Source organism: Meles meles, chromosome 15 (assembly GCF_922984935.1).
Source record: "Meles meles chromosome 15, mMelMel3.1 paternal haplotype, whole genome shotgun sequence".
Classification (NCBI taxonomy): Eukaryota; Metazoa; Chordata; class Mammalia; order Carnivora; family Mustelidae; genus Meles; species Meles meles.
The window spans coordinates 66,903,670-66,914,800 of record NC_060080.1 but is presented as its reverse complement, the minus strand read 5'-3'; the positions used below and the strand labels follow the sequence as shown (position 1 = coordinate 66,914,800).

At 38.4% G+C, this 11,131-nt stretch overlaps 1 pseudogene; it reads left to right on the top strand.

Moving 5' to 3' along the window:
* The first annotated feature begins 8,109 nt into the window (after positions 1-8,109).
* Positions 8,110-8,375, top strand: LOC123926022 (annotated as a pseudogene).
* The last annotated feature ends 2,756 nt before the right edge of the window (positions 8,376-11,131 follow it).

Genomic DNA, 11,131 nt, shown 5'->3' with positions numbered 1-11,131 from the left:
ACGACCTGAGCCAAAGGCAGAGGCTTTAACACACTGAACCACCCAGGCGCCCCCAGGGTTCGGTTTTAATGGAAAGTCAAGAAGGGCTTCACGGAGAGATGATTTTTCAGCCAGGCCTTGAATGAAAAATAAATGTTTAATGGGGAGAGGAGGATCAGGGAATTTTAGGTGGGAGAACGACAGAAGCAATGCATTAAACTACAGAGGAGCACAGCATGTTTGGGGAATCATGAATAGCTTCATGTGGCTAAAAAACATATTTTCCCAGGGGTGAAGAATTGTGGGAAATTAAAGTTGAAGTCATTGTAAGAAAGCAAAATATCACACTAAAGAATTGGCCTTTATCCTGTAGGTAAAAAGGTTCAACTGCCGCTTAAGAAAAAAAAAAAAAGAAACAAACAAACAAAGGAATGATATCAGACTTCTCCTTTAAGAGGAAAATTCTAGCAGCACTGTAGTGGGGGTGTTGGAAAGAGGTGAGACTGCAGATAGAGAAGCCAGACAGGAGTTCTTCCTACTAAAGTTTTATAGATTCAATTTATGTTGCCTTTGTTGCAAATTTAATACTGACTTAAAAATTTAATCTTATTTTTTTAAAGATTTTATTTATTTATTTGACAGAGAGATCACAAGTAGGCAGAGAGGCAGGCAGAGAGAGAGAGAGAGGAAGAAGCAGGCTCCCTGCGGAGCAGAGAGCCCGATTCGGAACTCGATCCCAGGACTCTGAGATCATGACCTGAGCCGAAGGCAGAGGCTTAACCCACTGAGCCACCCAGGCGCCCTAATATTGACTTTCTTGAACTTTGGTGACAGACAGGAGATCATGAACTCGACCACCAATTCACCAACTTGTTCATGTTGCCCTCTATTGGCAGAAAGGAAAGGAAGTTACAGTTGAGGGCATTATTTCATATTTTATTAGCTGACGGTACTTCAGTTTCTATTGCAACTATGTGCCAGTAACTGTGTTGAGAGTAGAAGACTAAAAAAAAAAAAAGAAAAAAAGAATTTCAGGAAATTCATAATGTAAGAATAAAAATAAAATTAAATTATCATTAGTGTAGTGGTCCCAATGCATAAATAATATTAACAAGTGTTGTACAAAATATGCATATAACTAATTCACATTTGTATCTTGAATACTTGTTATATGTCTTAACATATTCAATAATAAACACATTAACAAAAACTATAACATATTTATGTAAGTTAACTTGTGAGAATATGTCTTCACTGCAGGGAAATCAGAAGCTACAAATAATAAGATAGGAGAAAGAAAGGAAAAATATTGGGAAAAAAATCCACTCACAATCTCAACATAGATGCTTCCAAATTGTCACACAGACACACATACGCACAAGCACACAAACGAGATCATACCAGAGATAATATACATATTTTTCCCACTTAATAAGATACCAGGGCTATATTTACATGTTAATAAAAAAAGCTTTTAGAATGTAATTTAGATAAGATTGAAACCAATTAAAATTTTTTCCAGCTTTCTTCAGATATTAGTGACATATAATATATGTAAAATGTAAGGTGTACAAAGATGTAATGATTTGATACACGTATTTCTTGCAAAATGGTTACCACAGTACGATTGATACACCTCCATCCCCCACATAATTACCATTCTTTTCTGTGTGGTGATAACATTTAAGATCTACTTTCTTGGGTACCTGGTGGCTCAGTTGGTTGGCAACTGCCTTTGGCCTAGGTCATGATCCTGGAGTCCCATATGGGGCTCCCTGCTCAGCAGGGAGTCTGCTTCTCCCTCTGACCCTCTGTCCTCTTATTCTATCTCTTTCAAAAAAATAAAATCTTTTAAAAAGTCTACCTTCTTAAATCTTACAAGTATATAATAAAGTGTTGTTGATTACAGTCATCGTTCTGTATTTCCAGGTATTAGATTTCCAGAGCTTATGCATCTTATAGCTGTAAACTGGTTTTCTTTGACCAACATCGCTCCATTTCCCCCACTCCCCAGTCATTGGCAACCACCATTCTATTCTCTATTTCCAAAAGACTTTTAGATTTCACATGTAAGTAAGAACATATAGTATTTGTCTTTGCCTGACTTATTTTTTTTAAGATTTTTATTTATTTATTGGACAGAGAGAGATCACAAGTAGGCAGAGAGGCAGGCAGAGAGAGTGAGAGGGAAGCAGGCTCCCTGCCGAGCAAAGAGCCCGATGCGGGACTCGATCCCAGGACCCTGAGATCATGACCTGAGCCGAAGGCAGCAGCTTAAACCACTGAGCCACCCAGGCGCCCCTGACTTATTTTTTAAAAGATCTTATTTATTTATTTGACAGAGATCACAGTAGGCAGAGAGGGTTGGAGGGGGGAAGCAGGCTCCCTGCTGAGCAGAGAGAGCCCAATGCGGGGCTCTATCCCAGGACTCTGGGATCATGGCCTGAGCCAAAGTCAAGAGTCTGTGGCCCAACTGATTGAGCCACCCAGGTGCCTCTTATTTTCAATTTTTTTTTTATACCTTTTTTTTTTAAAGATTTATTTATTTATTTATTTGACAGAGAGAGAGAGAGAGAGAGAGAGAGATCACAAGTAGGCAGAGAGGCAGGCAGAGAGAGAGAGGAGGAAGCAGGCTCCCTGCGGAGCAGAGAGCCCGATGCGGGGCTCGATCCCAGGACCCCGAGATCATGACCTGAGCCGAAGGCAGCGGCTTAATCCACTGAGCCACCCAGGCGCCCCTATTTTCAATTTTTTGAGGAAACTCCACACTGTTTTTTATAGTGGCTGTACCAGTTTACATTTCTACCATTAGTACATAAGGGTTTCAATTCCTCCACTGTCTTGCCAACATCTGTTACCTCTTGTCTTTTTGATAATAGCCTAACAGGTGCGAGGTGATACATCATTGTGGTAGTGATTTGTATATCCCTGGTGATTAGTGATGTTGAACACCTGTTCATTTACCTGTTGGACATTTGTATGTCTTCTTTGGAAAAATTTCTGTTTGGTCCTCTGCCAATATTTTAATCAGATTTTTTTTTTTGCTACTAAGTTGTATGAGTTTCTTTTATATTTTAGATATTAACTCCTTGTCAGATATAAGGTTTACAAATATTTTCCCCCATTCTGTAGGTTGTCTTTGCATTTTGCTGAGAGTTTCTTTTGCTATTCAGAAACTTTTTAGTCTGTGTAAGTTCCACTTTATTTTTGCTTTTGTTGCTTGCACTTTTGGTGTCATATCCTAAAAGCCATTGCTAAAGTCAAGGAAATTTTCCCTTATGTTTTCTTTCTCTAGTTTTATAGTTTCGGGTATTACATTTAAGTCTTTAAGCTACTTCAAGTTAATTTTTGTGAGTGGTGTAAGAGAGAGGTCCAATTTCATTTCTTTCATGTGAATATCCATTTTTCCTAAAGTCATTTATTGAAGAAACTATCTTTCCCCATTGAGCTTTCTTGGCTCCTTTGTTAAATAATAGTTGAGCACATATGTGTGTATTTATTTCTGGGCTCTGCCCTATGTTTCCTTGGTCTATGTGTCTGTTCTTATGCCAGTTACCATGCTGTTTTGATTACTATAGCTTTGTGATAAGCTTTGAAATTAGATATTGCGATGTCTCCAGCTTTGTTCTTTTTCCTTAAGGTTGCTTTGGCTATTTGGAGTCTTCTGTGGTTTGATATGAATGTTAAGATTATTTTTCCTATTTCTGTGAAAAATGCCAGTGGAATTATTATAGGGATTACACTGAATCTGTAGATCACTTTGGGTGGTATAGACATTCTAATAAGAGTAGTTCTTTTTTTTTTTTTTAAGATGTTATTTTTAAATAATCTCCATATTCAATGTGGGGCTCAAATCCACAACCCTGAGATCAAGGGTACCATGTTCTACCAACTGAGCGAGCCAGGTGTCCGAACAGTAATTCTTCTAATTCATGAACGTCAGATGTCTTTCCATTTATTTGTTTTCTTCAGTTTCTTTCATTAATATTTTATAATTTGGATCTTTCCCCTGATCTTTCACCTCTTGGTTAAATTTACTCCCAAATATTTTATTGTCTTTGATGGCATTGTAAATGGTATTGTTTTCTTAACTTCTGTTTCAGATCATCTATGTTAGTTTGTAAAATGTAATAATTTTTGTATGTTGGTTTAGCATAATGCAGCTTCACTGAATTTGCTTATTAGTTCTAAGATGGTTTTGATGTAGTATTTAGGATTTCCTATATAAAAGATTATGTCATCTCCAAATAGAGACAGTTTTACCTCTTCCTTTCTGTTCTGAATGCCTTTTATCTCTTTTTCTTATCTAATTGCTCTGGCTAGGACTTTCAGTACTATGATGAATAAAAGTGATGGGGGGGGCAGCCTTGTCTTGTTCCTGATCTTAGAGCTTTAAACCTTTCACCATTGAGTGTAATGTTAGCTCTGGCTTGTCATATATGGCTTTTATTATGTTCAGGTGTGTTCTTTCTAAATTTGTTGAGAGGTTTTTTTTTTTTTTCATGAAAAGATGTTGGATTTTAGGAAATGCATTTGCTACAGTTTTTTTTAAGATTTTATTTTTTTAGGTAATCTCTACACCCAACATGGAGTTTGAACCCACAACCCCGAGCTCAAAAGTTGCATGCTCCACTGAATGACAAACCTTGGTGCCCCAAGATCATATTTTTTTAGATCTTTCATTCTATTGGTGTGGTGACTCACATTTATTGGTTTGCATATGTTAAACCATCCTTGCATCCCAGAGAGAAATCCCACTTGATCATGGTCTATGATCCTTTTAATTTAAAAAAAATTATGGTAAAATGTGAATAACATAAAAGTTAACCATTTTAATCATTTTAAACTGTATAGATCAGGGGCATTAAGTACATTCACATTGTTGTGCAAACATCACTACTATTCATATCTAGAATTTTTTCATCATTCCAAACTGAAACTCTGTACCCATTATATAATAACTCTCCATTCTCTTCCCCTGATTCCCAGCTATGGGTAACCATTCTACTTGCCGTCTCTATGTTGTTGAGTAATCTATGTACCTCATATAAATAGAATCATACAGTATTTGTCCTTTTGTTCTGGTGTATTTCACTTAACATAATGCCTTCAAGATTTATTCATGTTGTAGCATGTATCAGAATCACATATCAGGGGTATGAAAGCCCAGCTCTCTTGTCTCAATCTGGGAAAAACTCTAAGGTGTAACTAACATCCCAGAGTTCCCCTGTGGAACAGGATGAAACTACCCTCAGTGGGACTTTGCCTGAAGTCATACCTTTGCGTGGCTTTTTCCCTTTCCTTATCCTGCTTCTTATATTCCTGTAATCTTTTCTCCAGGAAGCACTTTCTTAATTAAATCATCTGCACTAGAATCCTCATTTCAGGATCTCCTTCTGGGGAACCCGTCCCAAGGTGTCAAGAGACAACTTGTACCTCGAATATTTTTTAAAAGTCCTTTAAAAAAAAAAAAAGGAAAATGCAGACTATCTAATAGGAAAAGGGCAAAAGACTTGAACTGATAGTACTTAAAAGATCATATCCAGATAGTCAATAAACATATGCAAAGGTACCCCACTTCGTTAATCATCAGGGAAGTGTGCACTGAAATTACTGTGGTATACCACTACCCACACCTACCTGAAAAGCTCAAATGAACTTACCAAGGATTGGTCAGGATGTGGAGCAAACAGAGCTCTCATATTGCTGGTGGGAGTGTAAACTGATATTTCAGAAAACTTTTACCTTCATAGACTAAGGCCAAATGTGCATATTCTGTAATACAGTAATTCCATTCCTAAGTACATATCCATCAGGTATGTGTGACTATGCGTCCCAAAGGCATGTGCTGGAATGTTCATGACAGCACTATTTGTAATAGCTTCTAACTGGGAACTACCCAAATACCCATCAACAGTTAAATGGATAAATTAGGGGCACCTGGGTAGCTCAGTCAGCGTCTGACTATGATTTCGGCTCAGTTATGATCTCATGGGTCTTGAGACTGAGCCCGCTGTTGGGCTCTGTGCTCAGTAGGAAATCTGCTTGTAGATTCTGCGCTTCTCCTTCCCCCAGCCCCCCGCCAACTCTCTCTTTCTAAAATAAATAAATCTTAAAAAAACAAACAGGGAACGAGCACCGTATACAGCAACGAGAATGAATGATGAGAATAATATAGATGATTCTCACAATCTAATGTTGAATGAAAGAAGTGAGACACAAATGAGTGCATATTGTAAAATTCCATTGATATTAAGAACAAAAGTAGATAAAACTAATCTTTAGTCTTAGAAGTAGATAGTGGTTAGTTACCATAGATAGTGGGGCAGTAACAGGAAGGAAGGAGGCAGGCTTCTGAGGCACTAATAATGTTTTATTTCTTGACCTGGTTACCGGTTACCCTTGTATTTTAAAAACTGTGTATAATTTAAAAGAAACTCCTCTTAGAATAATTGAATAAACTATTGTACAGCAACCAAAAGCATATTACACAGCTATAAAAGAGAATGAGGAAGATCTCTACGAACTGGTATGGACCGATTTCAGGATAAAAATTTTAAGTGCAGGGGCGCCTGGGTGGCTCAGTGGGTTAAAGCCTCTGCCCTCGGCTCAGGTCATGATCCCAAGGTCCTGGGATCGAGCCCTGCATTGAGCTCTCTGCTTAGTGGAGAGCCTGCTTCCTCCCCTCTCTGCCTGCCTCTCTGCCTACTTGTGATCTCTGTCTGTCAAATAAATAAATAAAATCTTAAAAAAAATTTTAAGTGCAAAAAGCAAAATACAGAAGGGTATTTACCTTCATGTAAGAAAAACAGGAAAAGAAAATACATCTGTATCTGCTGGATACAGTGGAAGAAAGAGAAAGTGGAAGAAGGAGAAAGAGGAGGAGGAGGAGGAGGGACAGAAAAGGAAAAGAAAGGAGGGGGAATGGAAGTGAAGGGAAGGGAGAGGGGAGGAAGAATAAACCAGAAACCAGTGAGGTTGGTTGCCTACAGGGAGTGGCTGAGAGCAAAGTGGAAAAGATGGAAGACGAGTAGGGAACAGGGTAAAAGGACTGAGAGGGTACTGAGAATTTTGTAAGTAAACTTCCTGGATAGTGCTAGAACCATGTTAATGTTACACATTTGCAAAAAATAAGTTATCTAATTCAACCAGGATGTGAGAGGCTCCAAAATGGAATACAGATAGTAACAAATGAGCCCAACTATATTACAAAAGAGTAACCGAATCACACTGAAGGAGGACAGACAAAAACTCATCCAGGTAAGTTTGGACATCAATATTTTGACTACATATTCTAAGGAGGTGTTTGACAAATTAAGGCCTACAGACTACATCCAGTCCACTGGCGACTTTTGCAAATTAAATTTTATTAGACTCATCTACACTTATTCATTTATATGTTGCATATAGCTGCTTTTGCAGTACAATGGTAGGGTTAAGTAGCTGGAACAGAGATGGGAGGACACCCAAAACTGAAAATACTTCCTATATGGCCCTTTAGAGAAAATGTTTGCACACCCCTGCAGTAGGGCTAAAAAGAAAAAAGAACAACACATGAACATTGTACTATAGTTAATAATTTTGTTTTTCAGAAAGGAATGAGTTAGAAATTCTGAAACTACTTTATGCCTATCATGGGATAAACCCAGTAAGTAAATATATTGTGAACACTGACAGCAAGATTTTATATAGTAATGACGTCAAGTGATTCTGATTTAAGCTATTATTTTATTTATTTATTTATTTATTTATTTATTTATTTATTTAGAGTGAGAGAGTCTACCATGAGCAGAGGGAGGGTCACAGTGAGAAGCAGACTCAATTCTGGGACTCCAGGATCCTGACCTGAGCTAAAGGCAGACACTTAACCGACTGAGCTATCCAGGTGCCCTTACTCTATTATTTTAATGGAGTTTTAAGAGAATTTCTTTTTTCTCTTACCTTTTACCACAGACAATTTCAAACATAGAGAAATTAGTGTAATAAACCCATGATGTGGTTCAATAGTTATCACTCTCTTTTTGATCTTGTATTGTCTATTTACCTCCTGCCCCCGGTTTTTTCCTCTTTTGGCTCGTGTATTTTAAAGAAAATCTTACTTTTTTGCCTTGCTGCCTCGAAGAGAACAGGATGGGCCACCAGCATCTCTATTGGAGCCATCGAGGACATGCAGCAGGAGTTCTCCTTCCTGCGGGGTGTGCTCAAACCAAACTGGTCTGATCCGGAAATACTGCTCCAGTATGCGTCGCCAGCGTTTCCGTCAGTACTCGAAGGATATTGGCCTCATTAAGTTGGATGAAGTGAACTTCTTTCAATGGGTCATCCGAGATACCTACCTTAACTGCAGATATCCAAGATATCTACCTTAATGGCAACTCCTTGTACATAACATAAGAATACTCTAAAAAAAAAAAAAAAAAGCAAATCTTAGATGCATCCTTTCAAATACTTCCAGTATGCAGCTCTAACTTACAAGGACCTTTTTCATGGGAACTTTTCAAATCTTTAAAAATGATGTTTAAATGTATCTGAATGATTAATTAATAATTTTTTAAAAATTTTATTTATTTATTTGACAGAGAGTGAGAGAGCACAAGCAGGCAGAGCAGAAGCAGAGGGAGAAGCAGGCTCTTTGCCAAGCAAGGAGCCCGACACGGGGCTTGATCCTAGGACCCTGGGATCATGACCTGAGCAGAAGGCAGTTGCCTAACCAAGTGAGCCACCCAGGCACCCCTAATTAATAAAATTTTTTAAACATTTTTTTTAATTTGACAGAGATTACAAGTAGGCAGAGAGAGAGGAGGAAGCGGGCTCCCTGCAGAGCAGGGAACCCAACGCAGGCCTTGATCCAGGACCCTAGGATCATGACCTGAACCGAAGGCAGAGGCTTTAACCCACTGAGCCACCCAGGCGCCCTAATCAATAAAATTTTTAAAAGGAAAAAAATATGGGGGAACTTGACCCTCCAGATAATGAAAATTTTTTTTGTCTTTTTGGGTTTTTTTAAGAAGTTGGGGAAGGGCAAGGGGAGACAGAGATAGAGAATTCTAAGCAGGTTCCATACCCTGTGCAGAACCCCAGATGGGACTCAAACTCCCAACCTTGAGATCATGACCTGAGCCAAAATCAAGAGTCTGATGCCTAACTAAGCCATTCGTGTATCTTAAAATGTATTATATTTTAAAGCTACAGTAATTAAGACTGTATTTGGCCAGAAATGGAAGGATAGGGGTTAGGGAAGAAACAATTTCATATGCTGTTAATAGGTGTAATTCGGTACAATTTTTCTGGAATGCATTTTGGCTATATGAATTAAAAGCCTTTAAAATGTATACCCTTTTGTGCTAAGTGAAATAAATTGGTCAGAGAAAAACAAAAACTGTATGATTTCACTCATGTGTGGAATTTAAGAAAAAAAAATAACAAGTGAACAAAGAAAAAGAAACAAACAGACTCTTAACTATAGAGAACAAAGTAAGAGTTACCAGAGGAGTGGTTGGTGGGGGGATGGGTAGAATAGGTGAAGGGGATTAAGAGTACAGTTATCATAATGAGCACTGAGTAACACATAGAAGTGTCGAATCACTATATTGTACACCTGAAACTAACACTGCATGTCAACTCCACTGGAATTAAATTTTTTAAATGACTATAAGTGTACAGCTTTTCATTATATGCAAATTACTCTTACATGATTCAAGAAAGAAAGAGAAAATTAATGTGGAGAAAGTAAATAATTGTTGAACCTAGGCTTCATTTATACTACTCATGTAATTTTCCTGTCATTTGACAATTTTCGATACACAAAGCTTTGTTTTTTAAAGTGCATCTACTTGGGGGCATGGGTGGCTCAGTCAGTTAAGCGTCTGCCTTCAGCTCGGGTCATGATCCCAGGTTCCTGGGATGAAGTCCTACATCAGGATCCTTGTTCAGCAGAGAGCCTGCTACTCCCTGTGCTTGTACTCTCTCCCTCTCTCTCCCCCTGCTGTGTCAAATAAGTGAATAAAATATTTAATAAAAAATTAATAAAATAAAGTGCATCTACTTGACCTGCAAGTTTAGCAATTTTTTCAAAGAACTAAAGAGCCATACGAAGATAAATGTACAATGAAGAACATGAAGTTTGGTTTTTTTTTAAGATTTTAATTATTTATTTGACACACAGAGAGAGAGAGAGAGAGGGAATACAAGCAGGGCTAGTGGGAGAAGGAGAAGCAGGCTTCCCGCTGAGCAGGGACCCCGATGTGGGGCTCAATCCCAGGACCCTAGGATCATGACCTGAGCCGAAGGCAGATGCTTAACAACTGAGCCAGGTGCCCCTGGAAAGATGTTCACAGCTATGTTGTACATAATAGTGAAGAACTAAAAAAACAATCAAAAGATTTAAAAGAAGAGGACTGTGAATCATTGGGATACAGATATATAATTAAGTACTGTGCAACCATTTGAAATCCTCTTGTAGAATATATTGCCATGCAAAATTTGCATAAAATATTGTGGTTTTTGTTAGAATGCTTTGTTTGCAAGGGACAGAAAATGATCTGAGCTGCCAGGCCAGTTATCCTCTGACTATCTCTCTGCTTCCAGCCCACCCCTCCTTAGTGTGCTTTGTGCTGCTGGGGCCGGGACCTTCATTTCTTCCTGGTTCCTCCTCCAAGCTTTCAAGTTTTAACAGTCCCAACCATGTTCCTCTGTTTCCTCCAACCCTAATGGTGGTATCTGCTTCCTGCAGTGGCTACCTCGGTGATGCCTTGTTTCCTTTTTGTCTTTTCATTTCATCAATACTTAGTTAGCAATTTTTTATAAAAAATTATTTCTGTAAACACAACTAGTGAGGTGTCAACCTCTTGGCACCTTCTTGGAGCCAAGAAGGAGAATGTTATCTAAGGACTCAATGTGTCTTCCAGAATCTGAAGGCAGAAGTACCTCAGAAGGAGCATGGGGTATTAACATGGTTAGCAACCAGGAACCCAGGAAATGCCCTCTCATATCCTGTCTTGGCTTCTTTGTTGAACTGTCTTTGTTGAATTGTCACTGCCTAGCAACTGTCTCTGCTGCTCAATTCGCTCATCAGGTTACCACTATACTCTAGCTTTGAAGTTTTAACTTTCCTTCACTCAAGACAGTGGATCAGTCCGAAAAAGAATGTTAT